The sequence below is a fragment of the Bufo bufo genome, chromosome 3, assembly GCF_905171765.1.
Source record: "Bufo bufo chromosome 3, aBufBuf1.1, whole genome shotgun sequence".
Lineage (NCBI taxonomy): Eukaryota > Metazoa > Chordata > Amphibia > Anura > Bufonidae > Bufo > Bufo bufo.
The window spans coordinates 343,830,145-343,851,943 of NC_053391.1; positions in this window are offsets into that span (position 1 = coordinate 343,830,145).

The window sequence follows — 21,799 nt, forward strand, 5'->3', positions numbered from 1 at the left end:
CTACTGGATGGGTTTCAGGAGTATGCTTGCGCCTACTTAGACGATATCGCCATTTTTATCTGCTCCTGGCCTGAACATCTGACCCACATAGGAGCCATACTAGACCGGATTAGGGAAGCAGGGTTGACCCTCAAACCCAGCAAGTGCCACATAGGGATGGCCGAGGTCCAGTACTTAGGACACCGGGTAGGAAGCGGTCAGCAAAAACCCGAGCCGGCCAAAATAGAGGCTGTCGCCAAGTGGCCCACCCCTCGCACCAAGACACAGGTCTTAGCATTCCTAGGTACCGCAGGGTATTATCGCAAATTTGTACCCAACTATAGCGCCCTGGCCAAACCCCTCACTGATTTAACCCGCAAGAACCTGCCCAAGATAGTAACCTGGGCCCCAGAGTGTGAACAGGCATTCCAACAGCTCAAAACGGCACTTGTTAACTCTCCTGTACTTTCGGCTCCTGATCCAACTAAACGATTTCTCGTTCATACAGACGCTTCTATGTTTGGATTGGGAGCAGTACTGAGCCAAGTCGAAGCGGATGGCGGCGAGCACCCAGTGGCTTATTTAAGCAGGAAACTTTTACCCCGGGAAGTGAGCTACGCCGCCATTGAAAAGGAGTGCCTGGCTGTGGTGTGGGCAATCAAAAAGTTGCAACCCTATTTGTACGGACAACCGTTTTCTTTACTCACGGATCACAACCCGTTGGTGTGGCTGAACAGGGTGTCAGGAGACAATGCCAGGCTGCTGCGCTGGAGTTTGGCGTTGCAGCCTTTTGACTTTACCATCCACTACCGCCCTGGGAAGCAAAACGGCAATGCCGACGGGTTATCCAGACAAACGGACATTGACAAGTGATCCGTGAGTACTCCTCCGGACATCCCCAAGCCGATCCGTTAGGATCAGACTGTGTATGCCGGCTTGGTTCTGGGGGAGCATTGTGGCAAACCCAGCCACTGTATATTGTCATTCCTGTATGTACGATGTTATTGCATATGTGTATGCCACTTTAAAGAACCAAGCGTATATATGTTCTGTGTAATATGGTTCAGGTGGGCTGTAACGTTCCTATGCTGGCTGCATGAAAACCGCCAGCATTCATGCAATTGTATGATTGTTATGGGAGGGGACCCAGATAGCTAATTGTATTGTATTTGTGTATTCTGAGCGGCATTCACCTAATGATATGCCCTCAGACTTGAGCTATCTGGGATATGTTAATGTCTGTGTTTGCTGGGAGGGTGTGACATTGTGTGTTTGAGTAAGTGATGTCTGTTCCATTGTCCCCACATGTGTATTCGTCTGTCTGTGATGATTGCATCAACCCAGTGTGAGGTAATTCTATCACGGACAGAGGGGAGGATTTTGTGGGGATGTGTTGTAAAATATTGATTGGTTGTATTTCAAACCCCTGTGGGCAGTACTATGTTTTTGGTTTGTGAATAAAAGAGGCTGTACGTGAAGTACAGTCAGTTGATGTTTTAACCCTCAAAGTGAAGTATCGTCTCATTCTTGGGGGAGGATTTATTGTATGCTGTACCGGCCTATTTGGATCATTGCCTGCTTTTCCTGTCTACCAGCGGAGTCCTTGTGGATCGTGCTACCCCTCCGCTACATACGGCTTTGGCATACTGAGGTGAAAAAAGCCTCTGATATGCAGCATATCTGGGATTACATGTGCATAATTGACTGTCACATTTAGGCCATAAATATGGCTTTGGCATACTGGGGTGAAAAAAGCCTCTGATATACTACACATCTGGGATTACACATGCATAAGTGACTGTCACATTTAGGCCACAAATACGGCTTTTTGGTTACTGGGGTGAAAAAAGCCTCTGATATACTGCACATCTGGGATTACACATGCATAAGTGATTGTCACATTTAGGCCACAAATACGGCTTTTTGGTTACTGGGGTGAAAAAAGCCTCTAATATATAGCACATCTGGGATTACACATGCATAAGTGACTTTCACATTTAGGCCAGAAATACGGCTTTGGCATACTGGGGTGAAAAAATCCTCTAATATATAGCATATCTGGGATTACACGTGCATAAGTGATTGTCACATTTAGGCCAGAAATACAGCTTTTTGGTTACTGGAGTGAAAAAAGCCTCTAATACACTGCACATCTGGGATTAGACGTGCTTAAGTGACTGTCACATTTTGGCCACAAATAAGGTTTATAGGATACCTTGGTGAAAAAACCCTCTGATATAGTGCACATCTGTGATTACACATACATAGGTGACTGTCACATTTAGGCCACAAATACGGCTATTAGGTTACTGTTGTTAAAAAAAACCTTTTTTTCATATACTGCACATCTGTGATTACACATGCATAGGTGACTCACATTTAGGCCACAAATACCGCTGTCATATAAAATTTAAAAAAATAAAATAGAGTGCAATACCTTACATCAGGGTTTATATTGGCGGTTAATTATTTTTAACATACTTAACTACTTTTTACTTTGCTTTGTGAACGCTAACTATGAGGCAAACATCTAATAAGGGACGTGGTCATGGTCGTGGTGGTGGTGTTGGTGGAGCCTCTGGTGCAGGGAGAGGACGTGGCCGTTCTGCCACAGCTACACGTCCTACTGAACCTACTACCTCAGGTCCCAGTAGCCGCCAGAATTTACAGCGATATTTGGTAGTGCCGAATGCCGTTCTAAGGATGGTAAGGCATGAGCAAGTACAGGCGCTAGTCAATTGGGTGGTCGACAGTGGATCCAGCACGTTCACATTATCTCCCACCCAGTCTTCTGCAGAAAGCGCACAGGTGGCGCCTGAAACCCATGCCCATCAGTCTGTCACATCACCCCTGTGCATATCAGGGAACCAGTCTGAGCCTCAAGTCATGCAGCAGTCTCTTATGCTGTTTGAAGACTCTGCTGGCAGGGCTTCCCAAGGGCATCCACCTAGTCCTTCCCCAGGGGTGGAAGACATAGAATGCACTGACGCACAACCACTTATGTTTCCTGATGAGGACATGGGAATACCACCTCAGCACGTCTCTGATGATGACGAAACACAGGTGCCAACTGTTGCGTCTTTCTGCAGTGTGCAGACCGAAAAGGAGGTCAGGGAGGATGACTGGGTGGAAGACGATGCAGGGGACGATGAGGTCCTAGACCCCACATGGAATAAAAGTCATGCCACTGACTTTCAGAGTTCAGAGGAAGAGGCAGTGGTGAGACCGAGCCAATAGCGTAGCAAAAGCGGGAGCAGGGTGCAAAAGCAGAGCAGCCGTCTCCAAAACAGTTTGCCTGCTACTGGCCGCTGCCAACAGGGACCGAACACACCAAAGGCAGCTTGAAGGAGTTCCCTGGCATGGCACTTCTTCACACAATGTGCTGACGACAAGACCCGAGTGGTTTGCACGCTGTGCCATCAGAGCCTGAAGCGAGGCATTAACGTTCTGAACCTTAGCACAACCTGCATGACCAGGCATCTACATGCGAGACACGGGCTGCAGTGGAGTAAGCACCTTCAAAACCAAGAAAGGGCTCTTCTGCTGCTGCCTCGGCCTCTTCCTCCGCCTCTGGAGGAACGTTGGCACCTGCCGCCCAGCAAACAGAGGATGTGCCACCAACAACACCACCTCCGTCACCAAGCATCTCCACCATGTCACACGGAAGCGTTCAGCTCTCCATCTCACAAACCTTTGAGAGAAAGTGTAAATTCCCACCTAGCCACCCTCGATCCCTGGCCCTGAATGCCAGCATTTCTAAACTGCTGGCCTTTGAAATGCTGTCATTCAGGCTGGTGGAGACGGACAGCTTCAAACAGCTCATGTCACTTGCTGTCCCACAGTATGTCGTTCCCAGCAGCCACTACTTCTCCAGGAGAGCCTTGCCCTCCCTGCACAACCAAGTATCGGATAAAATCAAGTGTGCACTGTGCAACGCCATCTGTGGCAAGGTCCACCTAACCACAGATACATGGACCAGTAAGCATGGCCAGGGACGCTATATCTCTCTAACTGCACACTAAGTAAATGTAGTGGCGGATGGGCCCCAGGCGGAGAGCTGTTTGGCGCACGTCCTTCCGCCGCCAAGGATTGCAGGGCATCATTCTTTGCCTCCTGTTGCCTCCTCTTCCTATTCGGCTTCCTCCTCCTCTTCTACCACCTCCTCATCCGGTCAGCGACAGATCTTCACCACCAACTTCAGCACAGCCAGGGGTAAACGTCAGCAGGCCGTTCTGAAAATGATGTGTTTGGGGGACAGGCCCCACTCCGCGCAGGAGTTGTGGCGGGGTATAGAACAATAGACCGACGAGTGGTTGCTGCCAGTGGGCCTCAAGCCCAGCCTGGTGGTGTGCGATAATGGGCAAAATCTCGTTGCAGCTCTGGGACTAGCCGGTTTGACGCACATCCCTTGCCTGGCGCATGTGCTGAATTTGCTGGTGCAGAAATTCATTCACAACTACCCCGAAATGTCAGAACTGCTGCATAAAGTGCGGGCCATCTGTGCGTGCTTCCGGCGTTCTCATCCTGCCGCCGCTCGGCTGTCTGCTCTACAGCGTAACTTCGGCCTTCCCACTCACCGCCTCATATGCGACGTGCCCACCAGGTGGAACTCCACCTTGCACATGCTGGAGAGACTGTGCGAGCAGCAGAAGGCCATAGTGGAGTTTCAGCTGCAGCACACACGGGTGAGTCGCACTGCGGAACAGCATCACTTCACCACCAGCGGCTGGGCCTCCATGCGAGACCTGTGTGCCCTGTTGCACTGTTTCGAGTACTCCACCAACATGGCCAGTGGCGATGACGCCGTTATCAGCATTACAATACCACTTCTATATCTCCTTGAGAAAACACGCGATGATGGAAGAGGATGTGGCCCAGGACGAGGAGGAGGAAGAGGGGTCATCTCTAACACTTTCAGGCCAGTCTTTTAGAAGTGGCTCAGAAAGAGGATTTTTGCAACAGCAGAGGCCAGGTACAAATTTGACCAGCCAGGGCCCACTACTGGAAGACGAGAAGGAGGAGGATGAGGAGGAAGATGTGGATGAAGCATGTTCACAGCGGGGTGGCATCCAACGCAGCTCGGGCCCATCACTGGTGCGTGGCTGGGGGGATACGGAGGACGCAGACGATACACCTCCCACAGAGGACAGCTTGTCCTTACCTCTGGGCAGCCTGGCACACATGAGCGACTACATGCTGCAGTGCCTGCGCAATGACTGCAGAGTTTCCCACATTTTAACGTGCACTGACTACTGGGTGGCCACCCTGCTGGATCCCCATTACAAAGACAATGTGCCGTCCTTAATTCCCTCACTGGAGCGTGATCGGAAGATGTGCGACTACAGACGCACGCTGGTAGACGCGCTCCTGAGAGCATTCCCGACTGACGCCGGGGGACAAGTGGAAGCACAAGGCGAAGGCAGGGGAGGAGAAAGAGGTCTCCAACGCAGCTGTGTCAGCGCCAGCACCTCAGGAGGCAGGGTTAGCATGGCCGACATGTGGAAAAGCTTTGTCACCTCGTCGCAACAACCGGCCCCAACTGCTAATATGTAGCGTGTTAGCAGGAGGAAGCATTTGAACAACATGGTGGAACAGTACCTGTGCACACGACTACACGTACTGACTGATGGTTCTTTCCCATTCAACTTCTGGGTCTCCAAATTGTCCACATGGCCAGAGCTTGCCCTGTATGCCTTGGAGGTGCTGGCCTCCCCTGCAGTCAGTTTACTCTGTGAACGTGTATTTAGCATGGCAGGAGGCGTCATTACAGACAGAAGCAGCCACCTGTCCACAGCCAACGTGGACAAGTTCACGTTCATTAAAATGAACCAGGCTTGGATCCCACAAGACTTGTCTGTGCAGCCAGCCATTCGCAGGGGGTACACGTGAGGTTCACAGTAGACCGATGAGGGGTCAAATGGTATAACACACAGTTCACCAGCCTCCATGGGCTGACACACAGTGTTGAGGTGGACAGCACGAAATTCTCCGGGGCACGCTCTGTGGTAGGAAGCATCAGCCAAGATGGTAGTTGAGGTGCCCTTGATGTTAAGGGTGCTTAGAGTTGAGTCCTTTGATGATTTTTGACACCAGTACCGTTAATGGTGGTACAACCATAGGTAGGAATAATGAGGTAGACAGTGCTAAGATGCAACTCTCAAGTTTTACTTTAGTGGTTTTTTAGTTGCAGTAGTACAATTATGCAGCCTTTAGATGATACAGAGACAATTCTGCAAATCCACTGTTTTAAGGCTTGTCAGGTTGTTGGTTGTTTTTGGAGCAGTGGGTTAGGTGTACCTGGTTCCTTTAGATGTCTTGGATCCTATTCCTTGACTTTCCCTACAAGCTGAATATGTGTAGACAGGAAAACTCAACTGTCCCTCAGAAGGTTGGTGTGGCTGCCTGAAGCTATAAACCTCCACCATGCAAAGGTGTCTGTGGCTCTCAGTAATGGCTCTTATCACCGATGAATTCCTAGGATTGCTTGTTTCTTTTCCATCGAGGCAAACTCTTCTCCTACTAGTCAGGGATGCAAGTCTATAGTCCAGCTATAGAAGGAAAACACTCTTCTGCACCTAAACATCTGAGTAAACACCTTCTAGCGAAGTTGGCTCCACTCACTAATCTGTGTTGCGAAGTCTTCACTCTATCTTTCCTCCCACTAAGTTGATCTGACTACCACAGATCTGCTCACTTCTGAACTACATACTAGTTTATCTGGTCTGTTTTGACTAATCTGTCTCACTAGGCCTGACTTAAGTATATATAGGACCTGCACTTCATCCCCATCTAGTGGTGGGATGTGTAAATTGCACCTAATAGGCCTGTTAACAGGGATTTTGCAGTTGCACAAATACAAAATTATATATGACAACCTAATATTCTCAATAATATAAAAAAGTGTGTTTTTTTTTGCAGTGCCCACACACACGTAGTGGGATGCTGCATCTGTACCTTGTGCAGAATAGACATTTATACCACCATCAAACATACATTCTTGTATTCAAGTCAAGTGCAATGATTCTTTGTTTTCTTTTTTTTATTTGTCCCAATATTTTGGGGGCTACCTACCCAGATAAAAAAATTTAAAAAAAACATTGTTGGCTAACTCCTCATCCTCTATTGCTGCCTCCACCTACAACACCACATTCACCGCCTCCTCAACCTCCGACTCAATAGCCACCTTGAAGGTTAATAATTAGTAATTTTAGTTATTTTATTTCATTTTAAGTTATTTCCCTATACACATTTGTTTGCAGAGCAGTTGCCATGCTCTTAAGCACATTTTACTGCCTGTTACATCCCTCTAGCCTTTTCAAGGACTATTTTAGAGCCATTTAAATAAAAAAAAGTGCCAATTTTAGTGCCCTAAATTGAAAAAAATCTTATTTTCAATTGTCGGGTGACATTTTACAACTTTTGGCGTATACAAACCCCTGCTGTGCCTGGGTGACAGGGGCCTAAATCTCTCAAAATCCTCTGTTGTATTGCTGTGTGACAGGATCCCCCTTTTGCCGTGAATGACCCCCTGCTGTGCTTGGGTGACAGGGGTCTAAATCTCTCAAAATACTCTGTTCTATTGCTGGGTGACATGAACCCCCTTTTGCCGTGAATGAACCCCTGCTGTGCCTGGGTGACAGGGGCCTAAATCTCTCAAAATCCTCTGTTGTATTGCTGGGTGACAAGAACCCCCATTTGACGTGAATGAACCCCTGCTGTTCCTGGGTGACATGGGCCTAAATCTCTCAAAATCCTCTGTTCTATTGCTGGGTGTAACGGAACGCCTAGCACTTCAACCGGGTACCTCCGCCGATAGCTGCTCCTAGTGCTTCCAGAGGACTCCAAGCACTCCACTTGACACCGTCAGCACTGCAGACCCCACGAACCGCCAAAGCTTGGTGGAGGTCTCGCCGTCTCCTACCCACCCTGGACCTACGACAAGGCTCCAGGCTCCAGTGGGTGAACCTCTCCTAAATCCAGAGACAGGAACCAGGAGCAAGCTCTTACAAGAGCTTATACTCAGGGGAGTATTGTGATATAGCAATCCCCAAGAGTGTAGTTATTCCATCGCCCAAACATGAGCCAAGACTTCATGAAGGTATAAAACAGGAACACCTTATTGAGGGCTACCCGCCGTATTTATGCAGGTCCCCATCTGGTGGACACGCCCCTAGGGGACCAGAAGGAAGACTGTGACACAGGACAGATACGTAGCACTCAGAATACATGAATACAATAAAATTAGCTATCTGGGTACCTCCACATAACAAAATACCATTCCAAAGACAGATTTAAGCTGTGTCTGTCTTCTCCCACCTCCGGACTGCCGAACGCAGCGACGCGTCCTGGAGGTGGTTGATTGATTCCTCCTGGACGCATATACGCGTCCTCTCGCGAGACGCGAGATTTCGGTCACAGCCGGCCCGCGCATGCGCATCGCGGGCCGGCAAAAGTTAGAGGAGTATTTCATCAGCAACCTGCCAGCCAATGATCGTTGCTGGCAGGTTGCTGATTTTTAAAAAATCGAATCAGAAGCCATCTAGCACCTTATATTTATAAATATAAGGTGTTAAATGGCTTGTCTGCTCCTCTGCTGGTCCTTTTCGTCGGTTGGTTCCAGCAGAGGAGCAGACAAAACTGTGAGTACCCACCAAACACTACACTTAGCCCCAGATCACCCTCCATCACCCCCATCTTTCAAATTAACCCCTTGATTGCCCCCTGTCAATCACCTAGTGAAAGGGAAAAAAGTGATCAGTGTAAACTGTCACATTTCTTTTTTCACTGGTATTGACTTACAGTTTTAGGATAGTTTAGGTCCCTTGGTTAGGTAGTTAGCGTCAGTTAGCTCCCAGCCCACCGCACCGCAGTCACTTATTCGCTGATTAGCGTATCGCTAATCAGCATTTGTACTTTTAGGGCTGTTTCACACGAGCGGATGCCGTGCGTGACATCCGCTCCGTGAATGACAGCCAAGACCCGATGCAGACTGCAGAAGCACGGAGCATTAACATGATTGATAATGCTCCGTGCCTCTCTGTGAATTCTTTACTACGAAATCACAGGGACAACTTTATCTCACTGTGATTTCGTAGTAAAGAGATCACAGAGAGGCACGGAGCATTATCAATCATGTTAATGCTCGGTGCTTCTGCTGTCTGCATCGGGTCTTGGCTGTCATTCACGGAGCGGATGTCACGCACGGCATCCGCTCGTGTGAAACAGCCCTTATAGTATCTGTAAGTGATCAAAACTGATCACAGTCAGATCTATAATTGTATTAGTGTTACCTTAGCTCGCCCTCTACCCAAAACGCAGTGTTTGCCCGATCAGGCCTGATCAGTCGCCCACACGTGCGTTCACCCACGCCCGCCCCACCGCAGTGACAAAAAAATATATATTTTTTGATCACTGCACAATCACTTTACAAGCACTGCGGCGATAAAAAAATCAGTTTTGATATTTTTTATCAACCGCAGCGGCCTCCGGTACTTCGCTAGCCTCCCATTTGTAAGACAGGCTTGCTTTTTTTCTTGGGTAGTCTCAGGGAATACCCCTAAATTTAGTAGTCCAAATGTCAAACAGGGGGTATTCTTCTGAAGAGGCCTACAGGATTCTGACCCAGTCGGATGAGGAATGGGAACCCTCATCTGACGAATCTAGCGGGTCAGAATATGAACCTGTAGAAAGCAGTGGCAGTCTGACCCAAAGTTCGGACGAGAAGGTTGAGGTCCCTGATAGCACCAGGCGTACCCGGCCCCGTGTCGCTAGACCACAGGTTGTGCAGGATCCGTTTCACGGGCAGCAGAGTGGGGCTGGCGCTGTCGGATTATGTGGTGAGGCATACACTAGCAGCGCAGCCCATCCTGGACCTAGTACCAGCACTGCCGTACAACATGGTGAAGTGGCAAGCACCAGAAGGGCAGTTGAAGCTGGTACGGTGGCACGTGCAGTAGTTACCCCGTCGCAGCCACCGCAAAGACAGGCCCGTAGAGCCCCTAGAGTCCCTGAGGTGCTGGCAAACCCTGATTGGCAGTCACCAACTTCAGCCGCACCATTAGTTCCCCCTTTCACCGCCCAGTCTGGAGTTCGGATTGAGACAGCTCAGATCGGTTCGGCCCTGGGATTTTTTGAGCTGTTCTTGACTGCGGAGCTCTTGGACTTAGTCGTGGCAGAAACAAATCGGTATGCCACTCAATTTATATCCGCCAACCTGGGAAGCTTTTATGCCCAGCCTTTCCGGTGGAAACCAGTCCAAGTTTCCGAAATTAAAATTTTTCTGGGCCTTCTCCTCAACATGGGCCTGACAAAAAAGCATGAATTGCGGTCATATTGGTCCACGAACCCGATTCATCACATGCCCATGTTCTCTGCTGCTATGTCCAGGACACTTTTTGAGACCATCCTGCGTTTCCTGCACTTTAGCGACAACAGCACCTCTCGTCCCAGAGGCCACCCAGCTTTTGACCGGCTCCACAAAATTCGGCCCCTCATAGACCACTTCAACCAGAAATTTGCAGATTTGTATACCCCCGAGCAAAACATCTGCATAGACGAGTCCCTAATACATTTTACCGGGCGCCTTGGCTTCAAACAATACATCCCAAACAAGCGTGCCCGGTATGGGGTCAAATTGTATAAGCTCTGTGAAAGGGCCACAGGCTATACCCACAAATTTCGGATCTATGAGGGAAAAGATCAGACCCTGGAGCCGGTCGGTTGCCCTGACTACCTGGGGAGCAGTGGGAAGACAGTCTGGGACTTGGTGTCACCCTTATTTGGCAAGGGGTACCAGCTTTATGTGGACAATTTTTACACAAGTGTGCCCCTCTTCAGGCATTTGTTCCTAGAACAGATTGGCTGCTGTGGCACCGTGCGACCTAGTCGCGTAAGCTTCCCCCAACGGCTCGTTACCACCCGTCTTGCAAGGGGGGAGAGGGCTGCCTTGTGTAACGAAGAACTGATCGCGGTGAAATGGAGAGACAAGCCTGACGTTTACATGCTCTCCTCCATTCACGCAGACACGACAATCCAAATTGAAAGGGCAACCAATGTCATTGAAAAGCCCTTCTGTGTCCACGACTATAATGCGCTCATGGGAGGGGTGGACTTCAATGACCAGATGTTGGCTCCCTATTTAGTTTCCCGACGCACCAGACGCTGGTATAAGAAGGTGTCTGTATATTTAATTCAATTGGCTGCCTATAATAGTTTTGTTCTATACAGTAAGGCTGGGAGAACACGATCCTTCCTCAAATTTCAGGAAGAGATCATCGAGAACCTCCTGTATCCAGGAGGTTCCGTGGCCCCAACCACCAGTGTAGTGAGCCGTCTACACGAGCGACATTTCCCCAGTGTCGTTCCTGGTACCTCAACCCAACCGTCACCCCGAAAAAAATGTCGTGTCTGTAGCAGGAGTGGAATAAGGCGTGACACCCGCTATTTCTGTCCTGACTGCCCTGACCACCCTGCCCTATGCTTAGGGGAGTGTTTCCGGAACTACCACACACAGGTACACTTAGCATAGGGATTGCATCTCACAGGACAGGCACACAGGGCTATTAGGGCCCTTTCTCTCACAGCTGCTGCAAACCTCTCCTTTCACCTGGGATAAAGTGCATAATGTACGTCGCCACATCTTTGGGCAATTTTTGCTTTGCACATTGTCCCATGGGGAAGGAGAGGTTTGTTCTATAAAGGTAAAAAAAAATTAAAAAAATCACCGGTAAGTAAAAAAGTTAACGTTCAGTTCAATAAAGTTTATATGTTCAAATGTTATTATAAAGTTAATAAATTTATTGCGTTGCGGCCTGGTTTTTTCTTTTCTTTTTTTTACCTTCCAGGTGGACCAACCGATCGACTAGCTGCAGCACTGATGTGCATTCTGACAGAAGCATTGCACTGCTGTCAGATTACACAAAAGTCGGTGTATGCGGCGCTACAAGACGAGATTTCTCCTCTGCAGTAAAAGATACGTTTGCCGAGGCATATAAGCTGAGGAGGCGGCGGTGTTCATATACTTTGGCAAACACTTTGTATATAAAAAATATATATATAAATCCCGGCAATGATTTATTCATTCACATCGATTGATGTGAATGGAGAAATCTGGTTTGCCAGGGCATACGGGCTAAGTGGGTATGGATGTTGGGCGGAGCTCCTATGTCCTGGCAGACGTCTTTCCCCTCCTTTTTTTTTTTTGGCAGAGATTTTTTCATCCACATTGATCGATGCGAATGAAGAAATCTGTGCCGTTCATTTTTTCTTTCAGCCCAGAGGCTGAACGGAAAAAAAAAATCTCATTACCTGTATGCTCAATATAAGGAGAATAGCAGAAACTCCTAATGCTGACCATACATGAAATTATTGCGGAGACCCTTAAATGCCAGGGCAGTACAAACACCCCACAAATGACCCCATTTTGGAAAGAAGACACCCCAAGGTATTCACTGAGGGGCATATTGAGTCAATGAAAGATTGAAATTTTTGTCCCAAGTTAGCGGAAAGGGAGACTTTGTGAGAAAAAAAAATAAAAAATCAATTTCCACTAACTTGTGCCAAAAAAAAAAAAATTCGATGAATTCGCCATGCCCCTCATTGAATACCTTGGGGTGTCTTTTTCCAAAATGGGGTCACATGTGGGGTATTTTTAATGCCCTGGCATTTTAGGGGCCCCAAAGCGTGAGAAGAAGTCTGGTATCCAAATGTCTAAAAATGCCCTCCTAAAAGGAATGAGGGCCCCTTTGCGCATCAAGGCTGCAAAAAAGTGTCACATATGTGGTATCTCCGTACTCAGGAGAAGTTGGGAAATGTGTTTTGGGGTGTCATTTTACATATACCCATGCTGGGTGAGAGAAATATCTTGGTTAAATGCCAACTTTGTATAAAAAAAATGGGAAAACTTGTCTTTTGCCAAGATATTTCTCTCACCCAGCATAGGTATGACACCCCAAAACACATTGCCCAACTTCTCCTGAGTACGGAGATACCACATGTGTGACACTTTTTCTTGCAGCCTAGGTGGGCAAAGGGGCCCACATTCCAAAGAGCACCTTTCGGATTTCACCGGCCATTTTTTACACATTTTGATTTCAAACTACTTACCACACATTTGGGCCCCTAGAATGCCAGGGCAGTATAACTACCCCACAAGTGACCCCATTTTGGAAAGAAGAAACCCCAAGGTATTCCGTGAGGGGCATGGCGAGTTCCTAGAATTTTATATTTTTTGTCACAAGTTAGTGGAAAATGATGATTTTTTTCTTTTTTTTTCTTACAAAGTCTCATATTCCACTAACTTGTGACAAAAAATAAAAACTTCTATGAACTCACTATGCCCATCAGCAAATACCTTGGGGTGTCTTCTTTCCAAAATGGAGTCACTTGTGGGGTAGTTATACTGCCCTGGCATTATAGGGACCCAAATGTGTGGTAAGTAGTTTGAAATCAAAATGTGTAAAAAATGGCCGGTGAAATCCGAAAGGTGCTCTTTGGAATGTGGGCCCCTTTGCCCACCTAGGCTGCAAAAAAGTGTCACACCTCTGGTATCTCCGTACTCAGGAGAAGTTGGGCAATGTGTTTTTGGGTGTCATTTTACATATACCCATGCTGGGTGAGAGAAATATCTTGGCAAAAGACAACTTTTCCATATTTTTACACAAAGTTGGCAATTGACCAAGATATTTATCTCACCCAGCATGGGTATATGTAAAATGACACCCCAAAACACATTGCCCAACTTCTCCTGATTACGGAGATACCAGATGTGCGAGACTTTTTTGCAGCCTAGGTGGGCAAAGGGGCCCACATTCCAAAGAGCACCTTTCGGATTTCACCGGCCATTTTTTACACATTTTGATTTCAAACTACTTACCACACATTTGGGCCCCTAGAATGCCAGGGCAGTATAACTACCCCACAAGTGACTCCATTTTGGAAAGAAGACATCCCAAGGTATTTGCTGATGGGCATAGTGAGTTCATAGAAGTTTTTATTTTTTGTCACAAGTTAGTGGAATATGAGACTTTGTAAGAATTAAAAAAAAAAAAAAAAAATCATTTTCCACTAACTTGTGACAAAAAATAAAAAATTCTAGGAACTCGCCATGCCCCTCACGGAATACCTTGGGGTTTCTTCTTTCCAAAATGGGGTCACTTGTGGGGTAGTTATACTGCCCTGGCATTCTAGGGGCCAAAATGTGTGGTAAGTAGTTTGAAATCAAAATGTGTAAAAAATGGCCGGTGAAATCCGAAAGGTGCTCTTTGGAATGTGGGCCCCTTTGCCCACCTAGGCTGCAAAAAAGTCTCGCACATCTGGTATCTCCGTACTCAGGAGAAGTTGGGCAATGTGTTTTGGGGTGTCATTTTACATATACCCATGCTGGGTGAGATAAATATCTTGGTCAAATGCCAACTTTGTATAAAAAAATGGGAAAAGTTGTCTTTTGCCAAGATATTTCTCTCACCCAGCATGGGTATATGTAAAATGACACCCCAAAACACATTGCCCAACTTCTCCTGAGTACGTAGATACCACATGTGTGACACTTTTTTGCAGCCTAGGTGGGCAAAGGGGGCCACATTCCAAAGAGCACCTTTCGGATTTCACCGGCCATTTTTTACAGATTTTGATTTTAAACTACTTACCACATATTTGGGCCCCTAGAATGCCAGGGCAGTATAACTACCCCACAAGTGACCCCATTTTGGAAAGAAGACACCCCAAGGTATTCGCTGATGGGCATAGTGAGTTCATGGAAGTTTTTATTTTTTGTCACAAGTTAGTGGAATATGAGACTTTGTAAGAAAAAAAAAAAATCATAATTTTCCGCTAACTTGTGACAAAAAATAAAAAGTTCTATGAACTCACTATGCCCATCAGCGAATACCTTAGGGTGTCTACTTTCCAAAATGGGGTCATTTGTGGGGTGTTTGTACTGTCTGGGCATTGTAGAACCTCAGGAAACATGACAGGTGCTCAGAAAGTCAGAGCTGCTTCAAAAAGCGGAAATTCACATTTTTGTACCATAGTTTGTAAACGCTATAACTTTTACCCAAACCATTTTTTTTTTTACCCAAACATTTTTTTTTTTATCAAAGACATGTAGAACAATACATTTAGAGAAAAATTATATATGGATGTCGTTTTTTTTGCAAAATTTTACAACTGAAATTGAAAAATGTCATTTTTTTGCAAATTTTTTTTTTAAAATTTCGATTAATAACAAAAAAAGTAAAAATGTCAGCAGCAATGAAATACCACCAAATGAAAGCTCTATTAGTGAGAAGAAAAGGAGGTAAAATTCATTTGGGTGGTAAGTTGCATGACCGAGCAATAAACGGTGAAAGTACTGTAGGTCAGAAGTGTAAAAAGTGGCCTGGTCATTAAGGGTGTTTAAGCTAAGGGGGCTGAGGTGGTTAAAGTTAGTATGGGAAATAATCCTGAGGCAAGAGGCTGGTAAAAAGGCCTCTCCAAAACCCAGTGGCGAGGTTAGTTTTGCCACACATCTCCCTCTCCCAGGGAAGACTAACCAGATACCTCACCTCATGACGGTCGGTATCTGAGTTAGTCTGGCAGTCCACCCACAACCCAATACTGGACCTGTTGGATTTTGGGGCCTGGCTCTGTTCGGTAAAGTCCCCAGCTGTTGAGGGGGCATCTGCTACTTCTTGCTTCCTTGTTGCTCTCTAGCTTGGAGCTGTAGGTACTTGGTGGGCAGAGGCCGACTGCGCTCTGCCCAGATGCCAGCTTTTCCGCTGGGGTAGCCTGTGGGAAGTCAGCCTCTGGAGAAGAGGATAGAGGAGGGCAGAGGCCGACTGCGCTCTGCCCAGATGCCAGCTCTTCCGCTGGGATGTGGGCAGGGAATCCTATCCCCAGGACCTTGTTGCAGATCGGCTGTGGAGAAGAGGATAGGGGAGGGCAGAGGCTGACTGCGCTCTGCCCAGATGCCAGCTCTTCTGCTGGGGTAGCCTGTGGGGAGTTAGGCTCTGGATAAGAGGATAGGGGAGGCCAGAGGCCGACTGCACTCTGCCCAGATGCCAGCTCTTCCGCTGGGATGTGGTCAGGGAATCCTATCCCCAGGACCTTGTTGCAGATCGGCTGTGGAGAGGAGGAATTGCTTACCTCCTCCTCCTGGCATTCCTGCAGGGTTGGTGGGGGATCTGAACCGGTCGTCCAGCATCCCGGTAGGCCTGGTGCAGAGACCGCGGTCCCATCTGCACCATCGGAGTTAGGGGTGCTGTCCCCCTGTGGTTGGGGAGAGAGATCAGTCGGTATCGCAGGCTCATCCCCTGCCCCCAGAACTCAGTTGGGAAGTAGCTGGGAAGGGGAGGGCTCGCTTACCTCCTCCTCCTGGTATCCCTGCAGAGATGGCTGGGGATCTGGACCGACCGTCCAGATTCCCTGTAGGACTGGTAGAGAGACCTCGGTCCCATCTCCACCATCTGTGGGTCCTCCCAGGACCAGTCTGTGAGGTCCCTCAACATTTGCGAGTAAGGACCACCTGCGTCCACACCTGGCAACTCCGGCTGCTGTTGAGGGTCTGGGCCAGCTGCCCAGCATCCCGGTGGAAAGACCTCGGTCCCGTCTCCACCTGCCTGTTGTGGTTCCTCACAGGACCAGTCTATGAGGACCCCTACTTCGGGTTCCTCTGGCCGCCTCAGGGGGAGACTGCTAACCTCCTCGGATGCAGCCTCTGCTCGGCTGCTGTAACACTCCTTCCGCTGGGCAATTTCTCTCTCTTTCGCCAGTCGGAATTCTCGTTCCATCCTTGCGTGTCGCTTGGCTGTGACCTTGTTCCAGATGGCCTGGTATATATCCATGGACCCATTATCTCCATACTGGGCCACTCGCTGCCTCACCTCGGCCAGCCAGTCATCTTCAGAGCCTTCCATACTTGTCTGCTCCAAGTCGCTGGATACCTCTGCTCCCAGGGGCGCTGCACGAGTGCTAGCGTTGCCCTCAATTTGTAACTCCACACGTTACCAGTGTCTCTGAGCTGCTTCTCCTCGCACTAGGACGCCATCCCACTGCTTGCCACCAATGTAACGGAACGCCTAGCACCCCGACCGGGTACCTCCGTCGATAGATGCTCCTAGTGCTTCCAGAGGACTCCAAGCACTCCACCTGACACCGTCAGCACTGCAGACCCCACGAACCGCCGAAGCTTGGTGGAGGTCTCGCCGTCTCCTACCCACCCTGGACCTATGACAAGGCTCCAGGCTCCAGTGGGTGAACCTCTCCTAAATCCAGAGACAGGGACCAGGAGCAAGCTCTTACAAGAGCTTATACTCAGGGGAGTATTGTGATATAGCAATCCCCAAGAGTGTAGTTATTCCATCCCCCAAACATGAGCCAAGACTTCATGAAGGTATAAAACAGGAACACCTTATTGAGGGCTACCCGCCCGTATTTATGCAGGTCCCCATCTGGTGGACACGCCCCTAGGGGACCATAAGGAAGACTGTGACACAGGACAGATACGTAGCACTCAGGATACACAGACACAACACATCCCCACAATGCATCATGGTTTCCTCCTCTCTGCCCTGGAGACACCCGAGGAGCAATTCAATTATCTCTCAGGACAAAGGGAAATCGCCAATACACATGTGGAGACAACAAGACAGAAATCACCTACTGAAACATACAATGTCCCACCCTTTACAATACACATAGACATTTAACATATTCCCAGATAGCTCAAGTCTGAGTGCAGATCATTAGGTGAATGGCACTCAGAATACATGAATACAATAAAATTAGCTATCTGGGTACCCTCACATAACAAAATACCATTCCAAAGACAGATTTAAGCTGTGTCTGCTTTCTCCTTTAAAGTTAGTATGGGCCATAATCCTGAGGCAAGAGGCTGGTAAACAGGCCTCTCCAAAACCCAGTGGCGAGGTTGGTTTCGCCACACTGGGCGACAAGAACCCCTTTTGCTGTGAATGAACCCCTGCTGTGCCTGGGTGACAGGGGCCTAAATCTCTCAAAATCCTCTGTTGTATTGCTGGGTGACATGAACCCCCTTTTGCCGTGAATGAACCCTTCTTTGCCTGGGTGACAGGGGCCTAAATCTCTCAAAATCCTCTGTTCTATTGCTGGGTGACAAGAACCCCCCTTTGCCGTGAATGAACTCCTGCTGTGCCTGGGTGACAGGGGCCTAAATCTCTCAAAATCCTTTGTTCTATTACTGGGTGACATGAACCCCCTTTTGCTGTGAATGAACCCCTGCTCTGCATTGCTGACAGGGAACTAAATTTAGTGAAAACATCTGTTACTGATCGGAAGATGTGCGACTACAAGCGCACGCTGATGATAGCATTCCTACCTGACAGCGGGAGCACAGTGGAAGCACAAGGCAAAGGCAGAGGAGGAGGAAGAGGTCGCCAACGCAGCTGGGGCACCACCAGCACCTGAGAAGGCAGGGTTAGCATGGCCAAAATGTGGAAAAGCTTTGTCAGCCTTAGAGGTGCTGACCTGCCCTGCAGCCAGTGTATAGTGTGAACGTGTGTGTAGCACGGGAGAGAGCATTATCACAGGCCGCAGCCAATGTGGACAAGCTTACGTTTATTAAAATGAACCAGGCATGGATCCACAGGACTTGTCCGTAACTTGTGCAGAATAGACATTTATACCAGCCTCAACCATCCATTCTTGTACTCAAGTGCACTTATTCTTTGTTTTAATTTGTTATATGTTATTAAGTTAATTTGTTATATGTTATTTGTTAAGTTTTTATTAAAAATAAAAAATACCACTAATCAGTGTTGGCTACTAGGGATGAGCGAACTCGAACTGTATAGTTCGGGTTCGTACCGAATTTTGGGGTGTCCGTGACACGGACACGAACCCGAACATTTTTGTAAAAGTCCGGGTTCGGGTTCGGTGTTCGGCGCTTTCTTGGCGCTTTTTGAAAGGCTGCAAAGCAGCCAATCAACAAGCGTTATACTACTTGCCCCAAGAGGCCATCACAGCCCTGCCTACTATTGGCATGGCTGTGATTGGCCAGTGCAGCATGTGACCCAGCCTCTATATAAGCTTGGGTCACGTAGCGCTGCACGTCACTCTGCTGATTGAAGCATAGGGAGAGGTTGCTGCTGCGACGTTAGGGCGAGATTAGGCAGATTAACTCCTCCAAAAGACTTCATTCTGTGATCGATCTGCAGCTGTGGATCATTGAAGTGCTAATATCGACTTGCTCACTTTTTTGAGGCTGCCCAGAGCGTTTTTAGATCACTTTTTTTCTGGGGTGATCGGCGGCCATTTTGTGGCTTGTGGTGCGCAAGCACAAGCTATCACCAAGTGTATTTAACCATCAATAGTGTGGTTATTTTGTGCTATATCCTACATCAGCTGCAGGCTGAGCCTGTGTCACCGAAGTGCATTTAACCATCAACAGTCTGGTTATTTTTTGGCCATATACTACATCAGCTGCAGGCTGAGCCTGTGTCACCGAAGTGCATTTAACCATCAACAGTATGGTTATTTTTTGGCCATATACTACATCTGGTACAGGCTGAGCCTGTGTCACCCAAGTGCATTTAACCATCAACAGTGTGGTTATTTTTTGGCCATATACTACATCAGGGGCAAGTTGAGCCTGTCACCCAGCGCCTAAAAAACAGGCCTCACATTTCTATTCAACCAAATCTGTACTGTTTTAGCTGGTCAAGTTATTTGTAGTGACCGTAAAAGCACATTTTTTGTTCTGGGTTGAAAAACTATTCCCAAATTTGCCATTCTCAAAATAACTAGTTTCTGCTATATGAGGCCTACTTGAAATCTATCCCAAAAAGGATATCTTACATATTAGGTGCTGATAGTGTCATTCAGAAAAACCTAAGACACACGCTACCGTGCAGATAGAAGTCTAATTCTGTGATTAAACCTATACCTGTCACACAGCGCAAAAAAAAACAGGCCTCACATTTCTATTCAACCAAATCTGTACTGTTGTAGCTGGTCAAGTTATTTGTAGTGACCGTAAAAGCACACTTTTTGTTCTGGGTTGAAAAACTATTCCCAAATTTGCCATTCTCAAAATAACTAGTTTCTACTATATGAGGCCTACTTGAAATCTATCCCAAAAAGAATATCTTACATTGAAGGTGCTGATAGTGTCATTCAGAAAAACCTAAGACACACTTGCTACCGTGCAGATAGAAGTCTAATTCTGTGATTAAACCTATACCTGTCACACAGCGCAAAAAAAAAACAGGCCTCACATTTCTATTAAACCAAATCTGTACTGTTTTAGCTGGTCAAGTAATTTGTAGTGACCGTAAAAGCACACTTTTTGTTCTGGGTTGAAAAACTATTCCCAAATTTGCCATTCTCAAAATAACTAGTTTCTGCTATATGAGGCCTACTTGAAATCTATCCCAAAAAGGATATCTTACATTTAAGGTGCTGATAGTGTCATTCAGAAAAACCTAAGACACACGCTACCGTGCAGATAGAAGTCTAATTCTGTGATTAAACCTATACCTGTCACACAGCGCGAAAAAAAACAGGCCTCACATTTCTATTCAAACAAATCTGTACTGTTTTAGCTGGTCAAGTTATTTGTAGTGACCGTAAAAGCACACTTTTTGTTCTGGGTTGAAAAACTATTCCCAAATTTGCCATTCTCAAAATAACTAGTTTCTGCTATATGAGGCCTACTTGAAATCTATCCCAAAAAGGATATCTTACATTTAGGTGCTGATAGTGTCATTCAGAAAAACCTAAGACACACTGCTACCGTGCAGATAGAAGTCTAATTCTGTGATTAAACCTATACCTGTCACACAGCGCAAAAAAAAAACAGGCCTCACATTTCTATTAAACCAAATCTGTACTGTTTTAGCTGGTCAAGTTATTTGTAGTGACCGTAAAAGCACACTTTTTGTTCTGGGTTGAAAAACTATTCCCAAATTTGCCATTCTCAAAATAACTAGTTTCTGCTATATGAGGCCTACTTGAAATCTATCCCAAAAAGGATATCTTACATTGAAGGTGCTGATAGTGTCATTCAGAAAAACCTAAGACACACGCTACCGTGCAGATAGAAGTCTAATTCTGTGATTAAACCTATACCTGTCACACAGCGCAAAAAAAAACAGGCCTCACATTTCTATTCAACCAAATCTGTACTGTTTTAGCTGGTCAAGTTATTTGTAGTGACCGTAAAAGCACACTTTTTGTTCTGGGTTGAAAAACTATTCCCAAATTTGCCATTCTCAAAATAACTAGTTTCTGCTATATGAGGCCTACTTGAAATCTATCCCAAAAAGGATATCTTACATATTAGGTGCTGATAGTGCCATTTAGAAAAACTTAAGACACACGCTACCGTGCAGATAGAAGTCTAATTCTGTGATTAAACCTATACCTGTCACACAGCGCAAAAAAAAACAGGCCTCACATTTCTATTCAACCAAATCTGTACTGTTTTAGCTGGTCAAGTTATTTGTAGTGACCGTAAAAGCACACTTTTTGCTCTGGGTTGAAAAACTATTCCCAAATTTGCCATTCTCAAAATAACTAGTTTCTGCTATATGAGGCCTACTTGAAATCTATCCCAAAAAGGATATCTTACATATTAGGTGCTGATAGTGTCATTCAGAAAAACCTAAGACACACGCTACCGTGCAGATAGAAGTCTAATTCTGTGATTAAACCTATACCTGTCACACAGCGCAAAAAAAAACAGGCCTCACATTTCTATTCAACCAAATCTGTACTGTTTTAGCTTGTCAAGTTATTTGTAGTGACCGTAAAAGCACATTTTTTGTTCTGGGTTGAAAAACTATTCCCAAATTTGCCATTCTCAAAA